The 21,252-nt window shown below is 40.4% G+C and overlaps 1 protein-coding gene across 6 annotated transcripts in view; it reads left to right on the top strand.

Annotated features, from left to right (window-relative positions):
- The window catches only part of SGMS2 (sphingomyelin synthase 2), a 49,951-nt gene that overhangs the window by 12,544 nt on the left and 16,155 nt on the right, over positions 1–21,252 (top strand). For 2 of the 6 annotated variants that reach the window (XM_053974992.1, XM_053974990.1), the window contains exons 4-5: positions 5,627–5,788; positions 6,212–6,332. The exons of 1 other annotated variant lie outside the window; for it this stretch is intronic. The gene's annotated coding sequence lies outside the window, so the exon portion shown is untranslated. Of the gene's footprint in view, positions 1–3,567; positions 3,851–5,626; positions 5,789–6,211; positions 6,333–7,542; positions 7,578–7,871; positions 8,067–21,252 lie in introns of those variants that run through there. 3 more of the 6 variants (XM_053974993.1, XM_053974996.1, XM_053974995.1) reach the window with 3 other exon arrangements.

Consider the following 21,252-nt stretch of genomic DNA (forward strand, 5'->3'; position numbering starts at 1 on the left):
CAGTCTAGTGCAAAATAATAGCAAAATTTCTTTTAAAACTACTTTTACACCTTCTGGTATTTTTCCTCAAACTTTTTTAAACCCTTTGACAAATAGGCATGGGATTGTATTATGGTCTTACATAACTGAGGAGTATCACAACTTACCCACAAGAAAAATTCACCAAAAGCAGCAATCTTCTGGTGTTAAGTGCATACTTCATTAAAATTTGCTTGTTGGTTGCCGGTCATTTTATTTAAAAGGAGAAAATGCATCTCCTGTTATGCTAGGCAGAAAGGAAACAAAAGGAAATGTCTTCAAGTTGCATCAGAGGAGGTTTAGCTTAGATATTAGAAAAAAAATTCATGGAAAATGTTGTAAAGCACTGAAGTAGACTTCTCAGGAAAGTGGTAGAGGCACCATCCCTGCAAGTGTTCAAAAAATGTCTGGATGTGGTGCTTTAGGACATGGTTTAATGGTGAACATGGTGGTGGTGCAAAGTGGATAGTTGGACTTGATGATCTTAGAGGTCTTTTCCAATTGTAATGATTCCATTCTTCTCCTTTGGAAGGGTAAGTAGATAAGCAGCTAGGACAGAAGGATGCTTTACTCCTTTCTGTCCTTTTCCCAGCTTTTACTGACATTGTCCCTATGCCTTTCTTGAAGCTTCTTGCATTGCGTGCTATCAGAGCCAGGACAGAAGATTAGACAGGAGGTTACTCTAGTACGTTAGAGCTCTCCATGTGTTTCATACTGAATTTACATTCAGATGGTAACAGCAGGCACTTTTTTTTTAAAGTAGGCCACCTGTCCCTCACGCAATTGTGTCAGCTGCTTAGGTTTAAAAATTTTTTTTGCTAAAAAAAAAGTTCTCACACTAATAGAATCCTCAAATGTAAGATAATGATACAAAAATTATATTGCTCCTAAGCTTCAATGGGGAGGGGTAAATCTTAGCAGTTTTGTATTGCTCATTCATGTACCAGTCTTACTTCCTTTTCCCTCTGTTTTTTCTCCTTTTCCAGCTGAATCAGATAAAATTCTCCATCATAGAAAAAGCACACACAGAGAGACAAATAGAGATCATCTGTTCAGCTACTGTTAAGTTTATATTAAAATTAACGGGCTTCTGTTTTGCATTACTGGAGAAAAGCCTTATAAACTTTTTGTTCAAGAGGATGTTGTCTAGTAGTCAGAGGTTTAGCCCAACTACTTTGTTTCAGAATATAGGCCTGCTGCAAAAAAAAAAAACCCAATGGTGAGAAATTAAAAGAAAGTTACATGGGAAGGATGGGATCAGAGGAGTTAGAGAGAAAGCTATTCAGGAGGATGAAGAGAAGATACAGTAGATAAGGCTGAGTAGCAAAGAAAATGGGCTAATTCACCTGTCAGTTGACTTTGTGACAATTGTTACAGCGCAGCAGTCTTGTCTTATTTTTCATGCATTTAATATCATATCCAGAAATCCTTATGATGTTACAGAAAAGCTTTAATAAGCCTTTTTAGCTGCCTAGCATAATTCTTCTGATCTTCTAGTTGTTGCCAAAAGTGTTACCTCTTTTCCAAAGGAGACTGAGAATATTTCCCATGCCTCTGCTTGATGCAGCTTCCTAGAATCATAGAAAGGTTTGGCTTATAAGGGGATCTTGAAGATCCCTGTGGGCAGGGACACTTTCAATTAGACCAGGCTGTTCAGAGCCCCATCCAACCTGGCCTTGAATACCTCCAGGGATGGGGCATCCACAGCTTCCCTGTGGATGAGCAGCCTATTCCTGTACTCCACCACCCTCACAGTAAAGATTTCTTTTCCTAATATCTAAACTAAACATACTCTGTTTCAATTTAAACCCATTCACCCTTATCCTTTCACTGCATGCACTTGTAAATAATTTTGCCTCATCTTTTCTGTAAGTTTCCTTCAGGAACTAGAAGGCAATAATTAGGTCACCCTGAAGCCTTCTTTTTTCCAGGCTGAAGAATCCCAACCTTTCTCTCAACTTTTCCTCACTGGAGATGTGCTCCATTTCCTTGGTGACTTGGTGGCCTTCTCTGGATTCACTCCAGCAGGTCCTTGTCCTTCCTGTGCTGGGCACCCCAGACCTGGATGCAGCCCTGCAAGTGGGGTCTCACCAGAGCAGAGCAGAGCAGAGCAGAGCAGAGCAGAGCAGAGCAGAGCAGAGGAGCAGAATCCCCTCTCTGTCCCTGCTGCCCACGCTGCTCTGGAGGCAGCCCAGGACAGGTTTGGCTCCCTGAGTGCCCATTGCTGGGTCATGTCCATCCTGTCACCACCAGCAGCACAAATCCTTCTTGGCAGGTCTGCTCTGATCTGTTCCTCCCCCAACCTGGGTTGGTACTGGGGGTTGCCTCAGCCCAGGGGCAGCACCTTGCTCTTGGCCTTGTTGCACCTCATGAGACTCCCATGGGCGCACTTCTGGAGCCTGTCTAGGTCGCTCTGGTGGTATCCTGTCCTTCAGGTGTGTCAGCAGCATCACCCAACTTGGTGTCATCTGCATTTAGTTTCCTAGAATCACTTTGCATGCATATGGAGATGATCAATTAGAATTTATTTTCATTATTCCCTATCTCCCATTTCCCCCCTACAGCCTCTGTCAAGTAAGTACCTGCAGTCTTCCTATTTCTGCCAAAGCCTTGCTTCATACAAGAAAAGCATTTCTTGATATGCCACTGTTGTGTATAGAAAGCTCTTTGAAGCTAGAGACAGAGAATTTGGGATGCTCATATTTTTAGATAGAAAATCAATTTTTGGCTTCAGTTTTTAAGGAAACTGGTTGAAAGAAACTGAACCAAGATCTCTTATTTCACAGCTTCTAAGGCATGTCTGATTTCATATAGTTTGAATACTTAAAGAATTACCAAACAAGAAAAGAATTTTCAAACAAGAAAACAGACACTCCTCCGCTGCTTCTGTCCCATTCCTAATTGTATTAGGAAAATAATAATTGTATTATATATTATATAATTGTATTATATAGGAAAAAAATTCTTCCCTATGGGGGTGTTAAAGCACTGGAACAGGCTGCCCAGGGAAGTTGTGGATGCCCCATCCCTGGATGGGGCTTTGAGCAACCTGGTCTAGTGGAAGGTGTCCCTGCCCACAGCAGGGGTGTTGGACCTTGATCCTCAAGGTCCCCTTCCAACCCAAAACCATTCTATGATTTTATGATTCTATGATCCCATAATATATCCAAAGGAAAAAAAAAAGGATAAATTTGAGGTACAGCTCTTTCTGCTTATGAAAGTGAAATAGTGAGGGAAAAGTAAAAAGTTTGTTTTAACTTACTGCTTTGTTAAAAAAAAAATCTGTAGTCTAAATCTGGTTTTTTTTTTTTTTTTCCTCATGAGCTTTAGCAGGGAGTATAATTCCACAAATCTTCATATTTTTTCCCCCTGAAACTATCCAGGGACGTTCTCAATAACACATAAGCCCTTGAAAAATAGTTTTAAAAACATAATATCTATGCCTAGCTGTTGGTTATGAAAACAGCTAATACAGCAATTTTTGAGGAATGTAAACTCTGTAAAGCACCAAGGTTAGGCAAACGGGAGACAATAATCACGGATTTGTAGATCTCGGGAAGTCGAAAGAAAGTGGCTGGAAGAAGCATCTGCTGTCTCCAGAGATGCCTCCAAGCTGGACACCGCTGGCAGCGGACTTGAAGGCGGCGGCGGCCGCTCTCTCCCGAGTCCGGCCGGGCACCTGCGGGGCGGGCGGGCTCCCGCTGCCATTGGCCTGGCGCCGCTTCCCGCCTCCTTTGAAAGCTCGGGAAGGGCGGGCAGCAGCCGTGCCTCGGCAGTCGGGCAGCAGGGCCGGGCCGGCAGGGGAGCGCTGGGCCAGCGCAGGATGCCGCAGGTAAGCCCGGGCAGCCGGCGGGGAGCACTTTCCCCGGGTGTCCCTCGATGGGACTGGGGCGGGCTCCACTGAGCTGAGGGAGTGACACTGGGGTTCCTTTGCTCGCGGGTTCTTCGGGCAAGGTGGTAGCGCTAAAGCGACGTTTGTGTGCTTAGTATGGCAGCGCTCAGCTTGGCAGCTTAGCGCTTTATAGAAAGTAGAGTCTTCTTTGTTTGGTGGGGTTGACCTGTTAAGGTAGGCTTGCTATCTAAGCAGCTGAACTTGTGCTTGATCCAGCTGTAGTGATTTATAAATGTGTTTCTTAAGACCCCAGCCTCTCCAATAGTAGGGCAAGACTGTGTACTTTGGAACTGGTACTTATGAAGGAGTGATGGAAAAAACTTCTCCTATGATTTCTGTTGTGGCTTATCTTTTCATCTGCTTGTTCAGTTACCAAAAAGTAGTGACATTAATGGTGAATTTGCAAGGTAAGCTTTCTCCTTGTTCTAAAGCCCTTGATGATGAAAAAGAGCTAGTGAATGGATCAAAAATAATAATCTGGAGACCTAGAATTCATGTCATTGCTGAAATGCATCTAATTCAAAGACTGTGGAACTTATTTTTGTTAGGGGATGTTTAAGGATTTAGGAAGTGTAGACTGATGAAGAATCTCTTCATGGTATATTCTACTTACATTGGGCTTTAGTGTTTTTTACTCTTTTCATAATTGGGTGGGAATAATAAATAATTCTGGAGTTACACCATCTGTTTTAAAGTAGAAGTATCAACTAGCATCTTCACAGATTTAATAGGGCTGCCATGAGAACCAGGGTACAGAATATTAATGTTAGACCTGAATAGAAGTAGTTTGATTTATATGCTACTTGAAGAAAAGGCAAGGAAGTGACTATAATGATGGGCATGTATGGTAGGCTTCAATATAAAATATATAGGTTTTCACGTGCCCTTAACATAACTGCAATAAAGGCTACAAATATATGTGAGCTTCTAAGAACATATTTACTTATATGGTTAAATAATCTGAAACTACTTAGGCTGAGCACAGGTACATAGTTTTGCCCATCAGTTTTTGCACAGAATTCTGCTAAGGCTTGGCTACACAAAAAAAAAAAAAAGCAGCTTTTTTTTTTTTTTTTTTTTTTTTTTTTTTTTTTTTGTAGTACTGTTTATTCTGTCTGTAAACTGTAAAGTCAGCTTGAACTAGAAATTTCTGTATGGTTCTTGGTTCCCTCCACCACAAACCCAGTCTTGCAGTTTCAGTTCTCCCATGGCAGGACTGAGCAGGATTCTGGTGGTAGCTGCTTCTGAAAACTGCCCAAGTGTCTCTTTGGAAATAGTCAGAATTTTAATGCACAAGCTGGCTATGTTCGTTTATAGAATTACTGTTTCCAATAATATCCCTGCTGATCTCATGAAAGGGGCAAAAAGTAAACAGTAATGAAAAAGATGCTGGGTTTGTTCCAAGTGAAAGGAACAGTAATTTTTTTTCCCCTCAAAGCTCTGTTTCTGTATTCTCTCCCTCTCATCTGCCTCCCTGGGAGGTCAAGGGGAATGTGACTTGTATGTGGGTCTTCCCATGGAATTCTGTCAGTGTGTGCAAGGTTTCTTTTTCCTCAAAATAAGTTATCATTTTGTAAGTCTTGTTATCTCTCACTTAATACCGGTCTAAAAACAATCTTCTGAAGTCAATTTAGTTTAAAGTAAAGGTCAAGAGATGTGCTGCTATTTCCTCTGGCAAGTTTTGTGACTTCACGAATTCGCTGCTTGCTTTCAAAGGTTTGTTGTTATGCAGGACTTGCAAGCAGCTCTTACCAGATTAGTTCAAGACCCTCTCCTGGAAGCTGCTCCTCAGAGATTCACTCCTGAGCTCTACACTTCAACCTCTCATCTGCATGGATGGACTTGTGGGTTTGGGTGTGAAGTGTAGCCTTGAACAGAGTAAGAAAATGTACTGCTCTTTTTTACTTACTCAAATGCAGTGCTTCAGAGAATATTATTTAAGAGTAATGCCAGTGTTTCAGTTTACTGATCTATCTAAATAATTTGGAAAAATGCCAGTGAAGTTTCCAGTCGTCGCTTTTAACCTTTCTTCAGTGGCTCTTTTTAATTAAGCAAAACTAGGGGAGGCCTCTGTTTAGCCTTTGCTGTACTTTGCTCTTTGCCTGTAGATACTTTTTTATTCACTTGCATTGCTATTGCTACTCTAGAACTGTTACTCTGTCCTTTATTATCCTCCCTGTATAACAGCTTGAAGTAAGATACTGCAAAGGCATGCATGTGATTGTGTATGCAATGTGTAGATATCTCTGTAATCAGTCAAGAACAGATGCCCTGCCCATGGTACCTTTTTTTTTTTTTCAGATTTTATTTTAAAGGAAGCATTACTGCTTAGGAGAATTGGAAGAGTGGTGGGAGGGGAGATTACAGTGGCAGTAAAGAGAGCTGTGAGGTTCCAGCCGACCTCTTTGGTTCAGCACTACAGGTGTGTATGTTCATTCACCTAGCAACAGGAACAGCAGTAGCATTGCTGAATTGTTTATCTGGTTATAAGAGACTATTTGCATTAACCCTGCAGGAGATAAAACTTGGAAATTCTGGCATTCTGTCTGTAGCAGTGCCCTGGCTGTGCCCGTTGGACCAGGGTAGTTTCCCTGTCCCACAGAAATCTGAGAGTGCGGAAAATTTTTCCACTCTGTGCTGGAATAAAGCAGATTTTCTCTTCCCTTCCCCCAAGCTTTTGTGGAAAAAAACAAAGTGTGAGCAACCCAAGCAGAACAGCCAATAGCTGGGTGAAGGGGGCTTTCCAGGGGTGTGACGAACAGAGGGTCAGGTGCCTTCCCCGAACGCAGCGTTGTGTGCCGGGCCGCCGCTCTGTCATGTGCCCGCTCGGCGCTGCAGCCGGGTGACTGAGGCAGGACAGGTGTGTATCGGCCAGAGCGAGTTTCGGTGAGGATGAGTTGACACCTTCCCCCTCCTTTCCTCCCCCGCCAATCACGTGTTTCTTACACTGGAAAACTCTCAACAAAATCTGGCTGCTACGTAGTGATGGGGGAAACTCTTTTCAAAACAAAAGTGGCGGGGGGGGAATAGTCCTCCACCCACCGCAAAGAAAAAAAAAAAAAAAAAAAAAAAAAAAAACCAAACAAATCCCAAAGGAAAGGCAAGTCCAGAGGCGGGGGTGAAACACTTGAGAAGCAGGGGGTTTCAGTGACAGTCATCCGTCACGTGAGCAGATTTGGGGAAATCAAATCCCCCGGCAAAAGCGGGAAGCGGTCGCTGCGGAGGGCGGCGGCGCTCGGCTGTGGCTCGGCTGCGGGGGCGGCCCCGGCACCTGCCCCCGCGCTGGCTGCGGGGGCGGGCGGTGCCCTTCCCGGAGCAGGCGTTTCAGGGTGGGCAGGGCAGGTGTCGGCGCCCCCTTTTGCGGGCTAACGTGGCCCTTGCCCGGCGGCAGCGGGACTGAGCCGTCCCCCGGGAAAGCCGTGCGGGGCTGGGCGAGGAGAGGCTCTGGGCGGGACGTGCCCGCTCGGGGCCGCCGCGGCCCGGGCAGAGGCGCGCGCCGGGGCGGTGCGGGCGCGCGGCCCCGCCGGCAGGGGGCGGCGGGCGGCGCGCGCGCGCGCAGAGGCGCGCGGGCGGGCGGGGCCGGCACCTTGCGCGGCGGGCGGGGGCTCCGAGAGGTCCGGCCGGTCCGGCCGGCCCTGCCCCGGACAGCGGCGGCGGCGGCGCCGGGGTGAGTCACTGCTTGGAAATGGAGTGGGCGGGCGTGCGCGTAGCAGAATGAATGATGTCAGGGAGCACCGCGGCGAGCATGAGGCTCGCGGCAAACACGGCGGCGGCCGCAGCCCCGAACGAGCGCTGCCCCCGGCGTCCCCCGGGCCGGAGCCGCCCTCCAGCGGGAGAGCCCTTCGAGCTGCGGCGCTGCTGAGGCAGGAAACCTCTGCGAGAAGTGTCGCCTCCGCCGACGCCCTTAAAGCCGGTCACTTTCGCCAGGAGGGAGAAGAGGCTGAGGCTGGGAGAGGAGCAAATTGCAGGGGAAGGTAGAGATTGTGGCAAACTTTCTAGCTGCTTCTGCGTGCTGCTACCTCACTGGTGGGAGTGTCTGCCCATAAGGAACTGCAGAGCCCAAACCTAAGAGCCCTGAGGCTCCAAAAAAGACTTCCAGCCGCCTTTGGAGGAGGAACTGCCAGCAGTGCAAGATTTTGCATATACGGCTGAGTAGGTAAGTTGGGAACGGCATAGGTGGATTAAAAGCGTGGCGTACCACAGGTGCCCACTTGGAGACCCTCTTTCATAGAAGACCTACAACTGTCAGCTGGATAGAGACTGGGAAGAGCAGTCCCACGCTTGTGGTCTCTTCCATTTCTAGAGTTTGAGACCCCTCTAGCAAGGCAGGGCACCTGCTGTTTTGATTTCTCTTGCCAACGTGTAATTTTACGGGACATACCTAGTTTGAGAGTAAAGTTCTATGGTTTTGGTGTGGGCAATGTGTGCATACCTCTTCGAGCAGTACCACATACCTAGCTGTTCAGGAGGGGACTTCAAAGGGTGGGATTTCAGCTCAGGAAGATAAAGTATTATTATATGGCTCTTAAGGGTGTTGTAAAGGTGTTTTGTTATAGGTGATTTTTTTTTTTTTTTTCTTGTTGCATGTCTGCTCTGTTAACACCACTTTTAAACTTCCTGAAGTGCTGCTGAACTAAACTTTTGACTTAGTGGCAGGTTGCATTTCTTTTAATGTTGTGCGGTTTCTGGAGTAAATTTAGCTTAAAATCCTTGTGGAAAGTAGTTAATGCATAGTCTTCTGGCAAAGTAATAAAACCAGGATACAATGTAGAATAGCTGTTGTTCAATTTAGTCAATTTCTAAGCATTTTACTTCATTTGAACACCTTAGAAAATCAAACATCTGTCCTCAAACCACTTGACAGCTATTAATTTATGCACAGTTAATTATACAAGTGAATGGGTCCATAGGAGTATTAGCATAAACTGAGCAGGTGCATGGTACTTAATCTGAGACAGCAGGCCTTACAAGAGTTTTGGCAGGCTTCACTTTAAACGACATTTATTAAATGGTTTGTCCAAAATCAATTTGCTTTTTTTCATTATATTTAATGTAGTTGCTTTGATGTATTATTATTTGACAAGGCAGGTTTTTTGAGGCTCTATAGCCTTAAATACTTTCTTGTTGTGAAACTAATAACTTTTATTCCTTATTTTGCCCTAACTTAAATTATCTAGGGCTTAAAGGTCAATGTGCTTGCTTCCATATGTCTTTCCTTTTAGGTTGTTAGTTCAAAATGAGACACAAATTATCACGTTCTACTGAAAAACATATACTTGTCTCTGTCCTTCAGAAAAATATTCCAGTGTACCCTGTGTAGTATGTCAGTCTTAGAGGATATTGGACAAGTTAAGTGGTGATCAAGAGAAACTTTAGATAAAAATCTAAGGGGACAACAATAGTAAGCGGATAAAGGCCCCTAATGAGGTAGATTTCTGTGCTGTCCTTGAAGTGAACTTATACAATGGAAAAATGACAACTTGAAAAGGGCAAAGACAAGTTATTTTTTTTTAAGTCACGGGTTGGTAATCTCAATATAGAATGCCTTTACTCCTAAATTTTAAGTATTCAGCCATGGATGACATGTTGATAAGCACCTACTTTTCTGCATTGTAAAAGTGTGCTGTAGTTGTAATATTGTAAGACAGAAATTAATTCAGAACTTAATGTTTCGAGTGGACATCAGAAGTATTATATCAGGGATACAGTGTAGTGGAAAACTGATGATTTCCTTATCAATGCAAAAAATTCAGCCCACATGTCTACCTCCCTGTCTCTGGAAGAGCTGAATAAGAGACTTAATCTCAGGTATTTTTAATTCTAAAAACTGGAGTTCTTTATTTGCAGTGTATGAGTATAGCATGTTAAAGGTATCAAGACTGAAAAGTAGTATATTGATTTTTAAGGATTAAAAAAATAAGTATTGAAACAAGTGATGGATTTAAAAAATTACTAGCCTTCTTAAAGGACCGAGAATGTAGAAGGTCTTTGAAGAAATGGATCATTACACTTAAGTCTTCTGGAACAGAAGTGGTCTTGGAAGATAGAGGTATTTAATAAAATAAAATTGCATGCATCTTCTGTTTGGATTTTTTTTCCTAATTTTGGTGGGCTGTTGGCCTACAATAGTTTTTGATACCATTTGTGGCGAGTGGACAATACAGATGCTGTGGCATATTATTTAGTATGGCTGTGGTAAGTCTGCACAGATGCTGTGAAGATTAATGTAACACTAGGTCCACTGTCTTCAGAGATCTCTCCCTGCTGGGAGAATTGTTTGTACCATGGACACCACTGTCCCCAGAGATGCTGTGCACACTAAGAATGTCAGGCATCCAGGCACCACTGTCCCAGCAGATGCTGAAGACCTTAAGAGCTGCTAATGGGAAAGTTTTATGTAACACAGACAGCTCTGTGTTATGTTTCAAACAGAAATCTATTCTGGACATTTCTTAACTATCCTGAAACCCAGCTGTTCTAGTGAGGCTCCAGAACATTAATAACCACAAGCGTCTCCTGTGTGAGGATGCTTGCTTAAATTAACACTAACAGGTATCACTGTTTCTCTTTCCCAGAACAGATCTTGTGGAGATATGGGTGATACAGAGAATGAAGTACTTCTTACCATTATAACTGGTTTCGGAAGTCTGTAGCTGTTGATAGGAATTTTAATAGGACCAAAATATAAAGTAAAAGTGAATCAGCTTTAGGGAAACGTGGTACTTACCCTCTAGCTAACATATATGCAGTATCTGTAAAATAAGGAGACTACTGTGCTTTGAGGTCATGCTTGCGGTTGCTGAGTAAAACTTTGTGCTTTACTGTGTGTCAGGTGGGTCCTGCTTGCAATCTGATGGCATTTAAAAATGTTGGAGTCTAGTCTGTTGTATAGATGAAGACACAGTTTGTGAGAGTATCTGAGACTGTTGATCATTGCAAATAGAATGGTTCTTAATGAAACAGTGTTTGGGTTTAGATCCTCAGAGAAAATAATGAGCAACATTAATCAGGAGAACTTTACTGCATTCATTCTGACAAGAGAAGTTTATAGCAAAAAAGCATGCATTACTTTTTTTTTTCAGAAAAAAAAAATTCTCCAATATGTAACTCTAGAATGGGAGAATGTCCTGTTTATTTGAAGGTACCTGAACAAAAAATCAGATGTTACTTACCCTCCCCAGTTGAGAGATGTTAACTTTGAAGTGCCATGTATAAATTTCAACATCTCAGTTATTATTGGTAAAGTTTGTATACAAAAATGAAGTTGCTGATATTAGTAGATCTGTGAGGATTCCAAAGTCTGATCTTGGCAGTCACACATTACAATGTCTTCCTGTTCCTAGCCTTTCTCTTGGCCTTTAGAGTTCATCTCTTTCTGCTCTGTTCTGTAGTCTTTTGTTTCTTTATATATAGTGATTTCCTCGGGCTGAATCTTACTAGGATCCTGTACCATGCAGTAAGCTTTGCACTAAACTTTGCAGTGGTGTTATGTCTGTGGTTACTGATGCAAATTAGGATTAGGGTTGTACACCTCTTCTTCCTTGGGGAAATGCTGAGCTTCTTGGGCACAGCACAGAATGTTTTCAAAAATTACATCAGCTTAATTTGGTTGATTTGAGCTGAACTGGTGCAGAGCACTTAGGAATATGTTTGCTTAAGAATGGCTAAATTTAAAATAAATTCCCTCTGAATTATTTTTGATTTAACAGTAATCTGAAATCTTAAATGGAATTTATAGAGTTAGATTCAGTTTTTCAGACAAGATGTAAGCATATCATGGCTGAAATGGAAGAAAGTTTAAAGTACAAATAATGATTAACTGTATCTTCAGTTACAGTAAGTTTACTTTGATGGTACACGATATAGATATAGATATCACAAAAGAAATAAATGGAAGTGAGCAATAAAACGCAGGAAGCTATTTATATTTAAGGTGTTTCTTGTAATCCTCCATCTGAGAATATACAAACTGCCTGCAGCAGTTTGTGATCACTGGTTTTCAGGGGTCCCCAGGCAATTGGTCATGTTCTTTGTGAAATGTTTCAGGGGCAGGTTTACCTGTTAGTTGTCAGAAACCAGTATGGCTCATGTAAAGTTCTGTAACCTCCTTGTGTTTGGGAAGGATCTTTTTGCCTAGACTGCCTGTTGATATCTTAGGCCTGTGTCATTCTTACTGCTACTGTTAGCATAAATATTCACAGAGTGAAGTTATAAGTACTAATATAGACTAAATCCATATAAATAAAAAAGCCCAGTATTAGTACATTTATTCTCTCTAATTAGTATATGATTTCTGTCTTTATGCAAGTTCTGATAGCAAAGTGTCACTATGAGCTATCAAAACTGACTGGAGTTTGTGTTTGTAGTGCCTAACTGAGACAAGGATGGGTTTTTTGTTTTGCTTGATCATACTTCTATGATCATAGTTCATGCTTCTAATAATAGAACTTAAATTTGGGGTTTTTTGTTGATTGGTTTTGATTGTGGCTTCTTTTTTTTTAAATCTGAGTTAACTATAAAATAAATGGGAGTCTTTAATCCTATCAGAGTGCAGAAATCTGTCCAGCCTCAAAAAACAGGCCTCTTGGATATTGTAAGATGTAGCTTAAAGCCCTAAGCAAAAGGTAGTGTTTTCCATTTCTTGAAGTATTATTATAAGTATTTTGGTATATGCTCCCCAGAAAATCTTTAATAGAACTCTTGTGTCTGTAAAAGTTCTTTATTAAGAAGTCACCTGCTCTCACTAGTTTTTTTTATGTTGAAATATATTTGCATTTTCTAATCTTTCTCTTTTTAGAGTGTGTATTCTGCTTAGCCTCCTAAGATCTTAAACTGTTGTGTGATGAGTGCTGAATGACTTCTCATGGTTCATTTCAGCCATGTGAAATGTACATAACAGTGACAAAATGTTTACTTATGCATACACCCAGGTTCCTGCTTATGTTCATTCTAGTGCTGGCCAGTTGGTTAGTGGAGCAGAGCTAAATAAGGAGACAGCATCTCCAGACTTTTTTTTTTAATCCTATTTCAGCTGTGTTTTGCTTATGTCCTGTCCAAGAAACTGAATTCAACTCTATATGTTTCATTTAATATTCCAGACTACTGCTAAATCAGAAATAATGAGGAGGCAGTGTCCTTATTTAGGTGACATAATTTGCTGAAGAGAAGCAGCAGTAGAGAAGGTTGTGCCTCATAGTCATTAATTGTGTCTTTCATCTGGAGGGCATGATATAATCCTGTAGCTTGATAGTTGATAATTCTAGTATGCTTCTACAATAATTACAGTTTATTTGATTATTTTTTAAATTTTTTTTTTTTACTTCCCCACATCAGCCTTGTAAATGGGAAATTGCTGTCTGTAGATGCCTTATGCCAAATACACTGCCCATGTCTTGTTTTGAGATTGAACACAGCTGTATTGGAGCAAAGTGTTCCTATCACTACAGTTGCTTAAAACTGACGTCTTAAAAACTGTAATGCTCTGTTACTGTCTTAACAGTTATAAAACAATGTTTAATGTAGAATTCTGTTTCATCTTCTGACAGTTATTCTGGTTCAAATTTATGTACTACAATTTCAGTAAAAATAAAAGCATTTAAACTGAAATTCTGAAAGCCCTGTTTTGTTTTGGTGGGATTTTTTTTTCTGTAATACTGAGAGATATTAATTCTTTTGACTCTAATTTGGATTAGTTCATAGGTGTTGGTTTTTTCTGGTAACTTTTTCAGGAGTTTATAGAAACTATCGATATGTTGTAGCTTAAAAAGCTAACTAAGTGTGTTACTTTTAGTTCCTGTGTATTAGGAGCCTGACAAAAGTCCTACCAAAGCTTGTGGTTTTTCCTGTTTTCATGATACTGTACTAATCTGTAAGGATGTACTAATCTGTAAAGAGTTCCTTACAATGCCAGTCTCAGAACCATGAGCTTGTCTTCATTTGATTTTATTCAGATTTTATATATTAGTTTGAGTGCCACTTGACAGGAGTTCGTTCTTGTCTTCTGGCATACCATCTTGGTCTTCTAGAGGCCAAAACTTGGCTCTAATTTATAAGTAAAAATTAATACACTTGCTTAAGCTGCTGTTACTGAAATGCAGATGCTGTTTTTCACAGAATTGTTTGCAAATTGCTTTGAAAGTGTGTGTATACTTTGCACACAGCTATAGGGAATGAGCTTGAAATTTTTGGGAAAAAAAAAGTCAACTCTACTTGATGTGGAAAATATGCCAGAAAGCTAAAGTTGGTCCTCCAAATTGAAACTGTTTGTTTCCATTCTGAGGCAGCTCATCAGCTGAACTTGTTTGAATCCTATTATTGACTATTAAAAGCGCTCATGCACTGACATAGGAAATACAACACTCCAGTGTTTTTGTTTTCCTTGAAATTTTTTCAGCTTTCTTGGTGGACTTCAGTCTCAAGAGGAAGGGCTGTGGCATCCTGTTTGGCACTGAAGCAAGAAGTATTAAAGTCATTGCTCCTTCCAAGGTGCCACAGTGAATTTAGAAGTTAAATTGGAAGTTAATATTAAGGCAACTTATCGAAGAGTTTAGCGTTATGGGTTTAAACTTCTGTCCACTACAGTGATTGTATCCTGAGCATTCAGATTATTCAGAATTAATCTTTTTAGTGATAAGTATTACTTGGAAACTGAATACTATACATGCTACACAGCTGAATGGCAAGTGCTTTCCAATGAGAATGGTTTTCTTGTTGGTCTTTGTTTTGTGTTCTGCAGTAACCATGGCCATTAGCTTCTCCCATGTAGGTATTAAAAAAATGGTTCAGCTATGTTTCCATATGTGCAAACAGGAATAAGTGTTAAGTAACATTTCTTCATTCTTCTGTTTGGAACAAACTGTAAAGTCAGTAACTTGTACTAACTTTTAAAAGTTAAGATGGATGAAATAAATATCAGCTGACCAACAACATCACAAGACAGTATCTCAAATAGCAAAGCTGAAGTAGTTGGGCTAAATAATTATACTTCTTTGTTCTAAAAGTATTTTCCTTTGATATGAACTGCTTGGGTTTTTTTAAAGCATAATTCTACAGATTGCAGGCAGTTTTATGCTTTCTTGTGTACATTACTGCCTAGTCACTAGACAATCTGAACAAGGTAAGATGCATGGCTTAGCTTTATTATGCAGAATGAATGTTCCCATAAAAATTTCTTGCTTGGGTTTTTTTTTTTCCCTTAATTTGTAGTAAGATAAAGTTTATATTAAAGTCTTAAATATCATGGAGTTTGACTAAATTCTTTACCTGTCCTACATTTGAGGAGCTCAGAACTGAATGACTGAATTTAAAATGGGATACTATTTCCCTTCAAAGGCCTGCAGGGCAGAAAAGAGTGGCAGGCAAGCAGAATCTCTCTGTTCTGTTATGCTACAGTAAGGGCAAACACTAGAACCATGTTCTTCTACCTTACCTGTAACTCTTTTTGAGTGTGCACACATATGTGCTTTCTTCCTCTTCTCCCTCTGCATCCCTTGGTAGTAGAATCAGGAACAAAGCTTTTAGCACTGCAAGCCTTTCTAGAACACATGACAGAGGCAACACGGCTTAGTCAAAATTTGACTGTGATGTGTGTAACATGTAGATAAAGTTTGTTCTTATCAAAGTCTCTATTGCAGTTACAAGGACAGCTACAGGAGGAATATTGTACTTCTGCTTCTATCATTTGCTTGAAGAATCCTTATCTTGATTAATCTTCCATAACACTGTTATGATTTTAATGGTTTGTATTGCTCAGCAGGTTTTAGACTGATGTTACATAGCTTATGATTTGGTCATGTTGTTGCGAATGTATAATGAAAAATGTCCTGACACATGCATTTATAGTGATATTCTATAGTGTTTCCAGTTAGAATCAGAGAAAAAGGCTTTCTTCTTTCATCAAAAGGCTTATAAACTGCAGGATGGTGTTTTTAGTGTTGTGTATTTGTCATAGTGTGATTTGATGGAGAAGGGTAATCTTGGTGGACAGAAAATATATTGCTATTTAAGATTGTTTTTATCTTGTCACTATTATAACTGTTTTAGAACACTGTTTCCACACCTCTCATCTCCTCTTTTATGAGTCCTGTAGGTCTAGGAGAGTTCAAAGGTCTGAGAGGATCTTTGTGTCTGTTTACCTCTTAGCCAGGGAGCACCCACAGAGTGATTGCCCATGAGATATGTTTGCAGATAACCAAGCTGTAAGTCAAATAGATTTTCATGCTGGTACATGTCAAAGAACATAGAGCTTTTTACCTAACAGTTACAGCACTAAGAGGCTGTGAGGTGTGTGAGCCCCTTGTCTTGTGATTTTCGGTCTCCTGTATATGTTAAGAAAGTGGTTTGTGTAGTTAGACTGAATAGTACCTGTTCCAGTAGGGTTTATTTGGTGTTTGTTGGAAGTTTTTGTTTGTTGTTTTGTTTGTTTTTTCAATTGCCTGCTGTGAAGTCTGCACATTAACTCAAATGTTGAGTGTTAGTGGGAATTCAGGTTCTTCCTGGAAAGTGTCTCGGTATGTGTCTATGAATATTCAGTCTTCTGGTGTCTGAATATGCTTAAGGAATTTTACTGCAAGTTTTTATACTGGACACTTCAGGTGATTGCTCTGCCTCCTTGTAGGATAAGAGATCAGTTTGTGCTCTTGCCCCGTAGAAGCGGAATTAAGTGTCAGTTCTGTCTAAATCTGTTTTATAAATCTTATGGTCAGATGTGAGGAAACTTTGGGAAGCCAATAACTTTCTCTGAACTATCCTTTTTAGATTAGGGTAGTTACTCATGCTGTTGGATTTAAACTTGAATACTTAACTTGTTTGAGTGTATTCTGTAAAACTCTCCCAGGAGTATAGGAAAATGTAGGCTATGGCAGATGCCTTCATTCTAGAGATGTGGCATGTCTTTTCTGCATCAGACCCACACATCTGAGTATTCAATACTTAAGGCAGCTCACAATGTGCATTATCTGAAAAGGCAGTCAAATTTGTTCTGAGGTTGGATTTATTTTTTGGGCTGATTTGTTTACAGTCTTTGCTGGACTGTAACACTGCTGTGTGTAAAACCTGTTTCTTTTGTATTCTTTGTCTTGCATGGAGCTCATCTGGAAAGTTTCAGGGAGGAATAATATACCTGCTGTAGGGCATAGGTTCTCTTCTGAAGGTCTTACACTGTGAAATTCTGACTCAATTTTTGTCTTATGCTAGAACAGCATTTTGCATTCCCTTTGTTAGAAGACTTTTTTAAAACTGTTTTTTTACTTTTTTTCAAGTTAAAGTACTAGGAAGGAGAGAAAATAGATCTGCTCTGGGGTTTCAGATAAGTTTCTTCTGTTCTTTACTAACAAAACTTACTGGGCATGGTTAACTTGTGATGCACTATTTTTGTTTATACAGGTGTACAATATGGATAACTGCACTTCATGTGGTTCAATAAAATTAACACTGACCTGTCATATAAGTTAAACATGCATGGTCTAGACTGTTTGCACGAGCTTAACTAATTAATTCTGCTGCACTAGCAGCAGAACAGTGGAACAGTTTAAAATGGGTTGGAATATGCTAGTATCCCAGCCTGACTTCTGCTTCCAGATAAAGTATGCCTTCTTGGGTGGCAGCTTTTATGGCCAGTCCTGAACCAACCCCATCTTTGGATGTTGTCTTGATAAAGCAGTGTTAAGAGATTCCATGAGCTGGTATTGGTATGGAATGTTTCAGGCCATCTTGGTCTGCCCCAGCTGTCATTAACATCTTAGCACACCTCTTGAGTTACAGTTCTAGCCTAATGTAAGTAACGTGGATTTTTTGATTTCTTCCTGATTGACTTGCATGAGTCTAGAAGGCTGCTGCCTCTCCTCGGCAGACCTGTAATTGCTCCTATGGGGGTGTTTCTTGTTATCCAATGCCTGTCATGCGGGGTGTGGCATTCACGTGTTTAATACTGTCATGTGCATGTTTTGCGCTTCAGTTGCGCACCTTTGAAATGGTGAAGTCACCCACCTTTTAAAGTTGTGCTCAAGTGCAACTGATGGAGGGACCTTGTAGATTAAATCCCTGGGAGACTTTCCTTTGTTCCCTTTGCTGTATGTCTAGAATAGATTTGAATTTAGGGTATTCTTGGTGCCACTGATACTTGGATGTGCCATCCTACTCCTGGCAAGATGATACTCACCCAGAGGAGAGTAGTTGACAGCAAAGACACCTGCAGTGGCTCTAACTGCAAAATGGCCATGCAGGAGCAGTTCCTGCAACAGCTGATTTTAGCACAGGCTGTGTTGTGCAAGCCCTTGTCCTGGCCTGCATTTAGCTAGGTAAGTGCCTTAAAAAGTGGCCTAGCTTGCTGTAGTGCTATGGTAATAAAAGCTCTTGAAATCCAAGCCACTATTGTGTCTTGATTTCAAGCTATGCTCTAGACAACAATTTTCTCAGATTATGCCCATTTGTCCTAAATTTGAAGGTTACTTATAAAGCCAGAATATGATCTGTCCTTGCTGATAGATGCAGATCTCGTGACATATTTGGTATTTTTGAGGAAAACTTATGCAGTAATGCGGCAGAAATAGCAGTATGTAATAAGATAGTGCCCTCCTTCATGGAAAAAGACAGTTGGTAGACTAGAATAATTGTTTTTACTGTGCCCTAATTTTGCCAAGTTCTTCATTCTCTTCTTTTAAAACTGCTTGGCACTATGTCCAATTGAACACTTAGTTCTGTCCTTAGACTTTTGTAACTGATCACGTGGAATTAGTTGATTCACCACTTATTTACTGTACACCATGGCTACTTAGCACACATTCACAACATCACTGGTCTCAGGGAGTCTAGAGGTGAGACTTCATTGATTGATTTGAGTGATCATTTGCTTGCCTATGCTTCTAAAGATAAGTTCAGTGATGACCAGAAGCCTTTCTTGAGTACAACACATAGTTTAAGGTGTGGAAGTTGCTACTTCAGGTACATGATGATACAGTGTAATATAGATCATTCTGTATAGATTCAATCACCTCACTACTTTTACACCAGGTTTTAGCAACTGGTAGGATAAGATCAATGTAATTTCAGTCATTAATTTCATTTCTACCTTTTTAGTTATGCTGTGTGCATGGGCAAGATATAGGTGTTACAAAGTAGTTATATGATGTTACAATGAAAAATTCTAATGATGGCTTTTTAGGAGCAATGCTGAAGAGGCTATTTAGCTGTTTTCTTGCAGAAATAGTTTTAATCTCATATTTTAATAAATAAATAGTTTTAATCTCATATATCTCTAAGTGGGAATTTGAACATCACCAGCTTCCTTATTTCAATCCTTCCTGTATAAGTTGGTTATTTAAATCCTTTTTAAAAGCTTTTAAAAAAGCAATGGAATTCTCAAACTATTAGGCAAGAAGGGGAAGACAAATAAATTAAAGTACTGATATGAATGGTGGAAGCCTCTATGCTGAGTCTCATGAATGGCTTGTCATAAAGGAATTTCGTTATTGCCCTGGTGTTCAGTGCAGGGTTGTTCTTACCGAAGGCTGCAGTTCAGCAGGGAATAATGAAGAGAGGTTGGAATTATTTTGGAGATGTTTAGTTAGGTTCTTAAGCAGTAGCTCTGTGAGGGGCAGTAAAAACACATTAATAGGATTCTTGGCCTCTTTTTCTGACCTCTAGGGTGAGGCTGAAATGGAGATATTAAAATATATGGGAAAGGTATTACAGGAAGGTTTTAGATTATAATTGTTATTATTTTCCACTGCTGCCCCACTGTTAACATCCTTTTAGAAAATTTATTTAACAATGATACCCTGTGTTGTGGGGAGATAGCTTGCCAGGCAGGAGAAGTGATTCTCTTAAGGAAACGAGTGTTTGTTTCATCAGCCTGTGGCAGAAAAAAAAATGAAGAAGTGTTGAAGTGTGTAGTACTTAAGTGTTTAGTATTTAAAGCTAAACACTGTCTTTTCTGAATTAAATAATATAAAAAAGAAATGTTTTTTTTTTTTTGCCAGCATAATGTGGAAAGTATTTTCTTCTATTAATAGAAAGCTTTGAGCTAATAGAATATTTGTTGAAGTTTAAAGAAAACCATGGGACTGCATTGGAAGCTTAGGTTGTGATGCCATTTTTTAACTGTGTAGTGCTTCAAGTTGATGTGTAGAACTTCAGTGAGAAACCCAGTTACATACAGAAAGCTTAATATAATTTTGTTTATTGCAAACTGGAAACTTGAAGAGTATATTATGTAAGGGTTCTTTGCTGCTTTTCTAATCCCCTGAGTAAACACATTTGAATTGATCGTGATAATTGCTGAAATTGCTCTGTACTCTTGATTTCTTGGTGTTAAATTTACCAGGTTTTAGTTCTGAAAGTATGTCAACAAAATCTGGGGGCAGGGAAGTGGTAAGGAAACATCTAGTATAGGAGCTGGATGTAGATTTGGGTGTCTGAGCCTGTAAACAAGCAGCTTGAATGAGAGATCTGTGTATTCCCATCTCTAGTTGACTGGGGTTGCTGATTGTAATGCACAAGCCTTAGGCTGCTTGATGATAGGCATGGCAAGAAGGTAGAGGGGAAGACCAAAATAGGGACTACATCATGTTTCTTGGTGAGTTTTAGTCATGCTGTTTACTCTGAGCAGTAGATGATGTATTATGTCAGCATCATCCCTCTTAAGTAATATTCATAAAGCTTTCCAGGCAACTATATCAACACAGAGTTGAGCAAGCTGAAAACTGTTCTTAGGGAGAAGATAGGGAAGCGAGTTATTGATTCTTTCCTGACCAGTTTTAACAGTGTGTAGTGTGCTAGACTTCTGTTGTTGGCAAAGAGAGCAAAACATTGTTCAGAATACCATCAGACAAGGGAGTGTGTGGGTGTGTAGATATGGGTGTATCTGAAAGGGGATGTTTCTGCTGCTTGAGCCTCTGAACACAGCAAGTGTTGCTGCTATGTACAGAGTCACTACAATTTGTAATGTGCCACGTGAACTGAGGGCTATGTGAAACTGGCTTATAGTATGATACTAATTAGTTTTAAATATGCCCTGTCCTAAGAACTCATGTGGGGTGAGGATTACAGTCCTATGCTTTGCAAGGACTGTTGTCAGTTTCTGGCTTTTTAAAAAGTGAGTTATGAGTAGGAGCCTCTGTGTACACCTCAGTGCTCAAAAAACTATTCTCTGGATTGTGCAACTTTTATATGTATTATTGCTGATATTGTAAAATGCTGTGCAGATTTAAGCAATTACTGTTCTCTCACTTTAAACTTCTAGGAGGAAGGTTCTTGTTGCTGCAGAAAATACACTAGAATGTTCTTATAAATGTGACCTCTTATTTGCTTGTGGGAAAGGCTGTGGTTGTTGTCTGTTTGGACTT

The sequence above is a fragment of the Vidua macroura genome, chromosome 4, assembly GCF_024509145.1.
Source record: "Vidua macroura isolate BioBank_ID:100142 chromosome 4, ASM2450914v1, whole genome shotgun sequence".
Lineage (NCBI taxonomy): Eukaryota > Metazoa > Chordata > Aves > Passeriformes > Viduidae > Vidua > Vidua macroura.